Source organism: Bacillus rossius, chromosome 3 (assembly GCF_032445375.1).
Source record: "Bacillus rossius redtenbacheri isolate Brsri chromosome 3, Brsri_v3, whole genome shotgun sequence".
NCBI lineage: Eukaryota > Metazoa > Arthropoda > Insecta > Phasmatodea > Bacillidae > Bacillus > Bacillus rossius.
The window spans coordinates 18,895,260-18,907,342 of NC_086332.1; the positions used below are offsets into that span (position 1 = coordinate 18,895,260).

Genomic DNA, 12,083 nt, shown 5'->3' on the forward strand with positions numbered 1-12,083 from the left:
ATTTTTTTTTTTTTTTACTTTTAGCCGTTAGATGACAGACTCGCCGCTTAAACCACACAAGGCCATGTTGCCGACGAAAAAACCCGCGCGTAGAAAGGACGCGGCATCTGGGGCGGCTTCCGAAACTGAAGCTTCGACCACCATGTTGGATTTTTTGACGTGACAACGTCTAATAAATCGATGAACGCCGGCTGCACACACGAAAAAGTGTCCCGTTACGCACATTGTACGCTTGCGCCGCATCTATCTCTTCCACTCGATTGGAACAACCATCGGTTTCACTTTTTCGAGGCACATTAAACTTGAAACACACCCATTCGTTTCCTACTTTTCCTATCATCGTCCTATCCTTAACAGAATAACACAGATTGGAAGAAGTTAAATAGCAAACATGTATAAAAGTTATAGTTAAAATAATCTCTTCGTTAAAGTAATAAACATATTTGAATTAATGAGTGCAAATAAAAGTAAATTTATCAATTAAATTGTAGATTTAATTTCACTCCTTCTTTGTATCCACGTGGAAAATGATAAAAGCTACCATTTGCTACCTACGTCAGGCAATCCGTATGAGCTATGGGAGATATTCAGTGGCCATGGCCGGTGACACTTCGCGTAGCCTATACAAGAAAAAAAGAGTTTCAGTTTCTTTGTTTGTTTCTTTATTTCTTATACAAATCTACAGTTAAACTCTGATCTCGATGAAATATTGCACACTTACCTTCGCGACGAGAGGAAGGTTACTATTAACTTGAGATCTGGGAAAACCACGCCCGTCGCCGTTTCTCACCTCTTGAGGTAAAATTTCGGTACTTTTTGGTGAAATTTTCCTAAACGACTATTGCATTGTTTGTAACGGGGCGTACGCCAAATTTACGTGGCGGCCTTGGAAGCATGGTAAGCCTCGGTAGGCGAAGGAGTCCGCCTAGTGTAACCTTCGGGTAATGTAAGTTATAGCCCGTGTGGCAGTTGGGCCGAAGTATTCGCCGTGTGACGTCAGACCTGCCGCGCAGGTATATATACACGATGTGAGCAAGCACAATAACGCAGACTTCAAGATACGTCCGCGTCGAACCAACGAGTTAACACTGGACGTGACCTCTGCAGAGCGCTGTCTCGTTGCCGGTGTTCGCAGCGCTCGGCCTCTGTCTGATACCCAGACCTGACGTTGTAAGATTGCTAGACCAGGCGAGGGTCTCCTGAAAGAACACCATAAAGGTATTTTTGTTTGATAACCCAGCCCTCTTAGCCGTAAGGCCTTACCAGCCTGGGGCCCCCACGGGCGCAAACCGGGAATGTGTTAGAGGTCCAGCTATGCCCAGGGGCTGAGGCTACCCATCCCAGCATAGACACCACCGCAACCCCCCTGCCTCAATCAGCTAACCAGACAAGTGGCTGCATCCCTAAGCTCAAAAACGGCAGCATTGCTGGCGCCTACCCAGTTCTCCAACATCTCACTGGGACCCCTCAATCACCCAGTGAACCCGCGGTCCGGTGGAGGCCTATCCAACCTCTGCCAGCTGTCCCCTGGAGGAACAGCGAGTAGTGAGCGAGTGAACCTACGGGAGAAAGGCCCGAGTTTACGCACGTTACTCGTCCGGGAGGAGCGAGCCGCGCGCCGACGGAGTCCCGGAGTCGAGGCTGGTAGGTGGAGGCCGCAGTCCAGGGAGCGAGTGGATGGGCGAGCGACGAGCGTCGGAGCGAGTCCGGCAGCGAGTCCGTGCTGCTTCCCCAACGACGAGTTCCAGAAGGTCCCGGAGTCCACCACGGGCGCTGGTGGAGCGAGTAGCCGTCCCTGCTCCAGTGGGCTCGGGAAGCGAGTAAGGGAGCAGTGAGCGACGGGCGCGATTAGAGAGGGGACTGCCACCAAGGTGAGTAAACTACCAGCATTTGGCCCACAGAGTCTGTGCGGGGGCGAGTATAGATCCCTCACTACCGTAATCAAGGAACTGTTCACTGTCGCTTCAGTGCTGGATACTTAACATGGCACGGACAACTGATGCTCGGGCGAGATGAGCTCATGACTATAGGAAGCTTGATGGTAGTTGCCAACATCGGCTGTCGATAATATGTAGCTTGTCTAGGTTTAGTTTGCTGTGTGTTGACAAGGCACTGGAGTGGAAGTCATACCCTCGCATTGTATTGTTATACGTAACATTAATACTATAGCCTTGGAAAGCTAGTAGAGGTTGGATGCATTTCAGCCTGACCACAGGATCTCTGGGTTGTCTGAGGAGTACCAGAGATGTGATAGACTTGATTAAGCGCCTTGTGATACTTGTAGGGTGGGGATTCCTTTGAGTGAACCACAGGTTGGTCGAATGGCTAAGGGAAGAGGGAGGTGGGATGTGGCAATGATGCTGGGATGGATCGCCTCAGCCTCTCATCGTAGCTCCTCCTCAAACACCTTCTAGTCAGGTTGAAATGGCGTATCCATCTATTTCCCTGTGGCTCCAGAGAGGTCGTGTTGATGTTACCTACTCCAGACCTCACCAGGGAATAGCCGTCTTAAAATACAGCAACTTAAACAAATGTGCAGCCACAGCTGAGTTAGTTTCATAATATTAAAAGTCATGAAGCGGGGCTGTGCCGTTAACAATGAGCCTGCATGTTAATCCCTATGTTGGTAATTAGTCAAACATGTTGATGCTTTCTTCTTTTCCTAGCAAAGGCTATTGCATTGTTGTTGTTTTATTTACGTACTTTAGAATCTTGTGATATATAAAATATTCAATATATAATATACCAATATTCTAAAAGAGGCTTCTGTGTACTGCATAAAATTACTACGATTCAATTTAATTGATAACTTAGAAAAAGTATGTCTGCTGCAGTACCGTCTGTAAACAAAACCACGTTTCACTGTCTACATCAGCTGGTTAGTTAACAATTGTTAGAAAATCGTCAGCCAGTGATGGACCAGTGAGCCGCAAATAATCGCTATATAGATCCATTCTGTATTCAGTGGTCTACATTCTGTATATAGATAATTCTGATGATGGTAATGAATTTTGGTTTATGCTACCTAGCAAAACTATTACGTTCGTTTTACTGCCGTTGTCCTTCATATGCTTATTTTTGTGAGTGAAAATCATTCCACGTAGTTTACAGAGTCATCGGGCTGGTGTCCCGTCTAAAGAGAGAGCGTCTGACTGCAGTTGTTCAAACATCAGCCAAGGGGAGGGTCAAACAGTAGTGTTCCCGGCTAAACTGGGCAATTTTGAATAGGCTCCTAGCACTCTTTCCTGTCAACAATTGCAAAACAAAATCCAACTCAACATTGCCTGCCTTACACCTTGGGCGAATTAAATCTAACTTAAATTAATTACTCCTTCTTGACTTGGTGAAAGAAAACGTCTAGCGAGAATACAATTTGAGTTCCTGGAATAATCGGAATGCACTGGCACATCATTTTGTTGTTGACACCTTCTTTAAAATTTTATCTTGCACTGGGGAAGACTGATTTTAAAACAATTTCACGAACGCAAGTTATTGCTGGTTCACAAAACATGATATTCTGAGTGAACCATCAATGGCATATCCCCACGAAAATTTTAAAGATGGTGTGACACTTGTTGGAAGCCTCTCGAACCCAGAGTTGCGAGGCCGGACGCAGCGAGGCGCTGGCGACGAGATAAAACATCCGCGCCGGTAGCCTACAACTCACGTGGTTTCGGTTCCCTGCCACGTTCGTGCAACTTCGGATTTATCTCAAAAATTGAAATTAAAAAAAATCGAACGGTTAGGTTAGGTTAGGTCAGTCACAACATGCTTGTTTTCATTGGAAACTTCTGATTTAGCGGCTGAAGTGGCGTTAATACCAAAACGCAAAACTTCGGAAATCTTCGGAAATTCTTGCAGGGAACCGAAACTATGTGATTTGTAGGCTTCCCCGTCCGCGCACGGCCCTTGCAGAGCTGCCACCCGCTGGCCCACGCCTCTACAGTCCACCCCCACTGTCGCCACTCAGATAAAACTGCTATCAAAATTAATTACTATGAAAGTAAGTAGTTTTAAAAAAAGAAAAATTTCTGGGCTTAGCAAAGGTTGTGCGTATTGAATTGACTGTATGAAATGACTGACCAGTGGTGGATACAGATTGAATTCTTTTTTGGGAAAGGGGGGGGGGGGGCGGGGTGGGATAGCGAAAGAGGAGTAAATAATAATGTCTAAATTTCCATTGGCTAGAGAGGAGTGGTTGTCGCCTTATTATGGTTTAAGAAAGTGACTGCAAATAAACTAAACCGTGCCAATAATAACTTTTAAAACGGATATTAATGTTTTGTTTTGATGAAAAGAACATTTAAAGAATGCAGTCAGGTTTTCGCCGGTTACTGGCATTGTCATCACCGATGCTATTGGAGACGACGAGAGGTGACGAGAAGTGACGTGGTGTGGTCGGGAGGGAACGGGAAGGGGGACGCACCACAACGCCGAAATACACTAACGCCGAAAAATGTCATTGCGGGACTGCCACAAAGGTTAGGTTATGTCACTCTCGGTTAGGTTAGACTAGGTTAGGTTAGGTTAGTCTAGGCTAAGTTAGGTTAGGTTAGGTTAGGTTAGGTTTGATTGTGGTATTTAGGCGTTGAGGTACATTTAAGAAACACACAAATTCATTCAGTTGTTATTTCGGCGTTGTGGTACACAGCAGTTTTCTAGCTGTCGGCGTTGTGGTCAATTTTGGCATTCGGCGTTATGGTACTTCGGCGTTGTGGTAACGACCCGACGGGAAGTTGAGGTCGGACTCCCGGCGAGTGGCGCGGCCACTGTGGTGTCGGAGACGCAGACACGGGGGAGATGCGCCCGCGACAGGCAGATGTCGCCTTGCGCGCTGGAAGCAGGCGCGACACGCCGGCAGGACAGCTGCCCGGCCGGGGACCCATTGACGGAGGGGTGCCCGTCTGTAAATAAATCATTACACGGGCGACGCCGGGACAAGCGACGGGTAAATGCGGCCCATTCAGCGCGCTGACGCGCGAATTTATTGGTGTCAACCCCCCCTCCCCCTCCCACCAAAACTCGCCCTTGACGCAGTCCTTAGTGCAGGAGGGGTTGTGGGTACACGGTAGTGCTCCGTACTCGCTCTGGAAGCCGTTACGCCTCGCGTATATCGGCTGGATAAGATGTTGCTCTTCAAACCTACTCCACGGACCTACCTTCTTCATTCCACCACGAGGCCATTTTATTCATTTCTGAAAATCCTTAGGTTATTTTGACGTGCAACATCTTAGCTCTGGGTATACGGCATTTGGTAGGAGTATTTTCATAAATGGAACGGAAGTCGTATTGAAAAGAAATATGTAACCACGGTTCTGTCATCTCTGGCGAATGGCGCGAACAAAGACAAACTTTATGGTATTAACTGTTTAACGAATTTTTAAAATTTGAACTATGGTTTAGTAAAATACCTCGTCGAAAACCAGGTCTCAAGCCGGGGTTTGATATCTTTTGAAGTTTTTTTTTTTTGCTTTTATAGGAGCCGTTTTATTATATAGTTTAAAATTTTACTACGCAAATCGAATGATTCGATAGTCGACGCAGCTGTTCCAGCGCCATTTTCCAGCGCCGGGTGCGGAAATCTACGAATGATTCGCGTCAGTAAATGTAGGTGAAAACACAATTTGTGTACATATTTATCACGCTCGGCATTATTTTAAAGAATAATTCTACATAAATTTTCGTGCCCGAGTTTCGTGTAACATAAGAACACGTGAATTTGTTCGTTGCCGAGTACTGAATGACTCGCTACCGTGTTTTTTTTTTTTTTTTTTTTTTTTAGTTAGAAATTAATACATAGTATCTCCCGAAGTAGGGAGCCAGTAGCAATTACTTAAAAATGAAAATATTCTGTTATTTACGGGACTTATACAACTTATTATGCTGAAATCAACGCAGGGAATTTTATTTTAATTTCATGAGAACGACGTTAATCCAGATCTCCACAAGCACGTAAATAACATGCAATGAGATGAAAGGTGTAACCCCCCCCCCCCCCCCCCACCCTTTTTGCCAGCGCGACCCCAAATGAGGAAGGAGGGGAGAGGGGGTCCTGGGAGGGAATGTCAAGGACGCTTCGATTGTTGTCCGATGATTTTATAAACAGCATTTCAGTGAGTCCTGTGACTTGTGTAGGCATGCGTCAAACAAAGAGAAAATCTTACGTAATTGAAAGCAAAACAAAAATCTTGCAATCATGCTATATCTCATTGCATTGTAGCTACAATCAATCGAGGAAATTCTTTTCTTGATCGTGTTCTTTTATTCCTAATTTACAGCCCAGTTTTTTAAACTGTTTATATTGAAAGTGTTTATAGAGGAGCCTGAATCATAAACTAATGATATATGTATACCGTGCACGAAGTCTGGGCAGTAAAATGCTCGTGGCCTCAATATTTAATACCTTATTCGCCGATAAGATCATCATAATAGTATGTCGCATGAAGCTGTCGCTTTGTTAAGGAGTAATAAGATTTCATAGTGTTGATATGACCGAGTTTTAATGCGGCAAGACGTTTATATTTCATTACTAGTGCGTTTAAATATTTATTGTGTTTACTGCCTAACATTAACCTTCTTAGGCAGGCTCGGCAAACAAGAGTACAAAAATGCCAAAAATTAATGAAACAAAAAAAAGGGGGGGGGGGAGGTAAATTCCTTCCAAACCTTAAACCAAAACGAAATGTCCATTTGCGGCAAGCGTAAAATGAACTATACTTGAAACAGCTACACAAGTTCGAGTGAACATGCCCATAAAGATCTAATCATAAAAAATTAAAGCATAATTTCGAGTAATAAGTAAAGGGTTTTACAGTCAAATTAATTGTGCTGACTGTCCCCAGTATTCTAAAAATATTACAAAATCTTTGCGTAGTTGCTCAAAACCTTCGTAATAAAAATTATTGTAGCAGGAATTATTATAATTATTTAAGATGTCACACTGAAGTTTTATCTACATTTGAACACCTCACATCAATTTGTGAATACTGTAAAGCAGTTAGTAGCCATTTTATTTTCAACCAAATTTTTTTTTATAGTTTGCATAATTATGCTAAAAATAAAATTCACAATTTGCTTGTTACTGTGTTTGTACACAGAGACAACAAACCATTTGCTAAATAATAAAGAAAATTTACTACCGCAGTTAATATATTTTCAATTACACATTATTATTAAAAATTGTAATGTCAATTATATCGGTTCAATAATGCTCGATTTTAAATATTTTACTACCTATTAAAATTTAAAGATCTCTCAAAGATAGTAAAAATGTATTGTAATAGTTAACATGATTCACTACAATATTTATGTTTTGAAAGACGTTTAATTTTAAAACTTTTTTTAAAATTGTGTTTTCACAAACCAACAAAAAAAAATACTAGGCACGGTAAGAATGTATTATCTGACAAAATTAGCATTGGGCTGCTTATAAAATTCACCAAATGATCTGGGCAGACACTCCCGTCCATTTCCAGTTCCCACCAAACATCATAAAATTTTCCAAATTCAAGCTTATTTATTATCAGTTTTAAAACAGCGCCCTACCCGAATCACCTAACAAATGAGATCAATCAACCTGCAACAGCAAGCGCGGGGATATTGCACGTATTTCTGTTGTGCTTTAAATTGTAAGTATGATCTGACATGTGTTTTTGTAATTCAAATCATTACCGAACTTTAGTAAAATTACTTCCTCGACCATCAATTTTTTTTCCACTGTAATTTTTCCGCACCTAAATTCTCCCGTCCCTCGAAAAACTGGCGCTCTGGGCAAATGCCCGGTTGTCCCGTTTGTAAATCGGAGCCAGTAAAACAAGAAAGGTAGAGAGAGGCGCCTATCTGAAAAAAAAAATTTAAAAAAAATTATTCTATAATCCATGGCATAGTTCTACTTATTAGGATACCTTCAAAAAGCATTCTTAAAGTGATGACTTTGTAGCTGGTTCATATTGCTATTGTTTAGTAAAAATTAATATATAATTTAGCCTATTGTAGATCTACGCAGGAAAAAAATACGTCTTAAATATGGATAATTATTTACTGCTAATTATTTACTATTTACAACATAGCCGCTCCTCTTTTCTTTCTTGACCAAGTATGCATGCATACACACACAAACACATAAACACACACACACACAGGGTGATTTGTAGAGGGTTAGACAAACTGGGCGTATAGGTGCTAGACCCGTTTAGAAAATACATATCGAACAAAAAGTTCCTAGGAGTTCAATTTTTTTTTGTTTTAAATTTCCTAAATGTTTTTATTAAGTGTAAACTAAATTTTACCTCTAAACCCCGATAGTTTTTTTTTTAATGCGTGTTTAAGATTTAATCGTTTTATTTGCGTTTGGTCCCTGATGCTTCCTTCGCGACAAAAAAAAACTATAGGATTTAAGATGTCAAATTTCGGTAAAAACTTAAAAAAAAACTATAAAAAATATATAAATTTGAACCCGTAGGGCCTTTTTGCTCAGTATGTATTTTCTAAATGGTTCCACCGACACGCCCAATCAGTTTGTAGAATAATCTGCAAGTCATCCTGTATATTGCGATGGATAGGTGTGATAAAGAGATTCAGTGTCTGAGAAATTATCCAAAAAGAAATTGCTACCGAAGCATAATAGCTACCACCTTTTATCTGTAAATCTGTCTTGTAGTTGCATAAGTCGCCTGTCTTGAAATAAAATAAAACATAAATAAACGCTAAATATTTTGTAAAACGTGTATCATCAAATATAAGGCAATAATATTAATTTATAGGTTCTTAATACAAATACTTAAATAAAATACAGTTTGATTGTTACGAAATAGTTTTGCTTCCGTAACACACATCATATTCATTAGACATTCACAAGCAACGCATCGATATGAACAGAGAGCTCACACTACAGAACTGGAATTAGCCCACGGAAATTAAGGGGAACAGCCAGCCCATTAGTGCTGCAGTATAACTGAATTAGTGTCTCGTGTACGTAGGTCAAAAAATGTGTTGGTCACAGGTTGAAATGGACGTTAATCACTACCACAACCACACAGAATAATATTTTATCTTCCATAAAAAAATGGAAACTAGCGGAGATAATTCGTGGGTTTAATTAGCAAAAATTTTTGTTGTTGTTGTAAATTTACATCAGATATCTGTGAGATGTACAAAATAAATATATGCCTATTAAATAAGATTTTCAAGAGTTTTCTTGTGAAGTTATTACTTTTTTGGCACCTATAGTTTCCAAAATTGTTTCGTAATGGCACAAAAATTGCTTTACTGTGAACGTTAAAACTTGTACACCTATAACAGCATGCCACTTCTGATGCGGCAGACTCTATTCGTCTATTACTTTGTTAAGGTTTTGGTTCTACTCAAAAGAAACAGGTTTTCTAAAGATAGTTAAGGGCCCTTTCAAAATTTGTACAGATACGTTCTAGATACGTTTTATAAAATAGTTTGTATTATATTTGTACACCCTTTAAGCCAACCCCACACATTTTTACAAATTAAAATTATTTAACTTGGTTTATTAATTTAAAACTTATGGCATTTTATAGGTTTCCAGAAACGTTATACCTACTTTAGGTACATTTTATTATGAGGAAAAAAAATATGTAGGCGATATAATTAATTTTCTTGTATATTAGTGTTGCATATATATTAAATTACCTTTAATATGTATTGTAAAGAAAAATACTAACAAAGAAGACAAAAATCGCATAGGCCTACAGCTTTTTTTTTATAATTTTGAAAATATTTAAAAAAATCAATCTTAATTTTTTTGGCTTCGTTTTAACGGAAAATACATATATATTTTATAATTATGACAAATTTAAGGCAGCATTTTCTTCAAAGGTTCATTAAAAAATTATTTTTAAAAACTGTAAACAATGTTTTCCCTTCTTTGTTTATTTTTTTCTTTAAAACACTAACTAAAGGATATTTTTTAATATATAACCCAAAATATCAGAAAATATATTGTGTCAACCTATTTCTCCAGATAAAAAATGTGCCCATTTTTTTTCTTTTAAAAAAAATAAAATGTCTTAAAATGTAAACTAATAAATCGATTTCAAAAAATTTAAATTTATAACAATATGTTATGATGGCTACAATTGTGCATAAATTTATTTTTAAAAAAATTGAGGACAAAAGCATATTTGTAAAAACTTTTAATGGTCCTGAACTATTGACGGGTACTGTATATATTTAACACAGGACCTACATGTAGGCCTGTACATATTTATCTAGTATTAACCTACAGAGTTTACGGCAAAAAACGAGACGAACAAATCATTTTAAGAAAATTTCCTCCGATGGGACAGTAAATACAGAACAGTGATGCTTCTTACCCGCTAAGATTTTTTTTTTCAGAGCAGATAAAACTTAGAACGAGCAGAGAAGAGCCTAGGAGGCGAAGGAAGCGAATTAAAGCACGCATGCAGCAGGAAGGAAGACACTGTTCGTCCATAAATAAAGTACAACAATGGAAAGTAAAAATTTCAACGCGGAATAAAGGGAGACAAAGGCTCACAGTAGCGGCAATTTACTTTGAAATACTGACATGAAGAATCCTTTATCTGAGCAGTAACAGACCGACTACACAAAGTTAAATAAGAATGCATATGAATATGTTAAAATAACTACATTATGAAACCAAACTATAAAAAATCTGTCCGTATTAGGCTAAACCTAACATCACGGAAATTATTCTACTTAAAAAAATTGTTAAAAATTAATTTAAGTTGAATTACAAATAATAGTTTTATTCTCTACCTAAATTAAAATTTGGTTCTATGTGGAATTGATTAAAATGCAGGTAACTAGAGCGTGAAAACATAAAAAAAACAATTCCACAGGGTTTAAAACATTTTATAAAAGAGAAATTGCATAAACAAAACAGTTTGAATTTTTATTTTAGAAAGGTCTCTAACTATTGTAATGCAAAGTTTTAATCAAAATTAAACGTTCCTAAAAATTGTTGTAATAAATGAAACCAAATATCTAAGATCAGTATTGTATCTTCAAGCGTGTCAGGTGCTTGGTGGGAAGCCTGTGTCGCGGAGTTGCGCGCGCCAGAATCATTTTGCGCGCCAAAAACAGTGTGCCGCGATGGCGCGCCAGGCCTCTTGTCACCTTTAAATCATTCGCGGGAGACGGCCGACCAACGACGGAGAGGGACGCGCCGCCAAACTTGCGGTCCGAATTTGAGCCAATCAATGCGCTCCTAGCGCCGTCCGTCAGCCCGGGCCGCAGTCCCCGCCCTCGAAGCGCGGCGGTAGGTGCTGCTATCTAGCGGTGGCGGCGCGCGGCTCGCTCGTAAATAACGGGAGCTAGCCTCGCACACGGGCGCAACAAAATGCACAAGCAAAACGTTCGCTTTGCGTTGAACGCAAGCTCTTTTTACAAAATACAACGGTAGCACTTTCAACTATGATTAATTATACACCTATTGAAATGTTAGTTCAACGTTATACTGTTGTATTTCACCTAGTATCTTTGTTTCGAAAGACTGCCGCGTCCGGGTGGTTTGGAATTGTATGGTGCTAAGATGGATGCCTGTGCAACCGACCGATGTTTAGCAACGAACACATTTACACACTATACGAGTTTAACCAATCGTTTCAAGCTAATATTTATACATAATAATGAAGATAACACTATAAAAATACGTTTTGCACTCACCTTTCACTTAAAAACTAGGCGTTTCCAGCATAAATCACTTATCACTCACGGCACTCGAAACGTAGCTTCTCCGTCAACCGTACAACGCTGAAGTTCGAAGTTCCAAGTCCCAAGAGCGGCGGGGGCGGTGCCTAGCCCGCGGTGGGAGGTGCTCGCCCGGCTCGGACTCCGCCCACCCTGTCATGACGTCACTCGCCAAGGGGGACCCCCATGAGGTTTGAGGCAGTGTTTGGTAGCCGACGGTGGCCGACAGAGAGACGTTTTAGATTTTCGAGGTTTGTGACGAGGAGTTGACAAGTGCGCGCGGAAGCGCAGCAGCGGTGGGGGGGGGGGGGCGAACAAGTAGGGGAGGGGCGGCCGGTTGTTGGAGGGGGGGCGGAGGGGAAGTGGAGCGACGGAGGGGCGGG

General features: G+C 40.6%; 1 protein-coding gene across 2 annotated transcripts in view; it reads right to left on the reverse strand.

The window, feature by feature from the left end:
- The window catches only part of LOC134530309 (uncharacterized), a 121,581-nt gene extending 109,648 nt beyond the window's left edge, over positions 1 to 11,933 (reverse strand). For both annotated transcript variants that reach the window (XM_063365034.1, XM_063365033.1), the window contains exon 1: positions 11,677 to 11,933. The gene's annotated coding sequence lies outside the window, so the exon portion shown is untranslated. The remainder of the gene's footprint in view (positions 1 to 11,676) is intronic.
- Between the last annotated feature and the right edge of the window lie 150 nt (positions 11,934 to 12,083).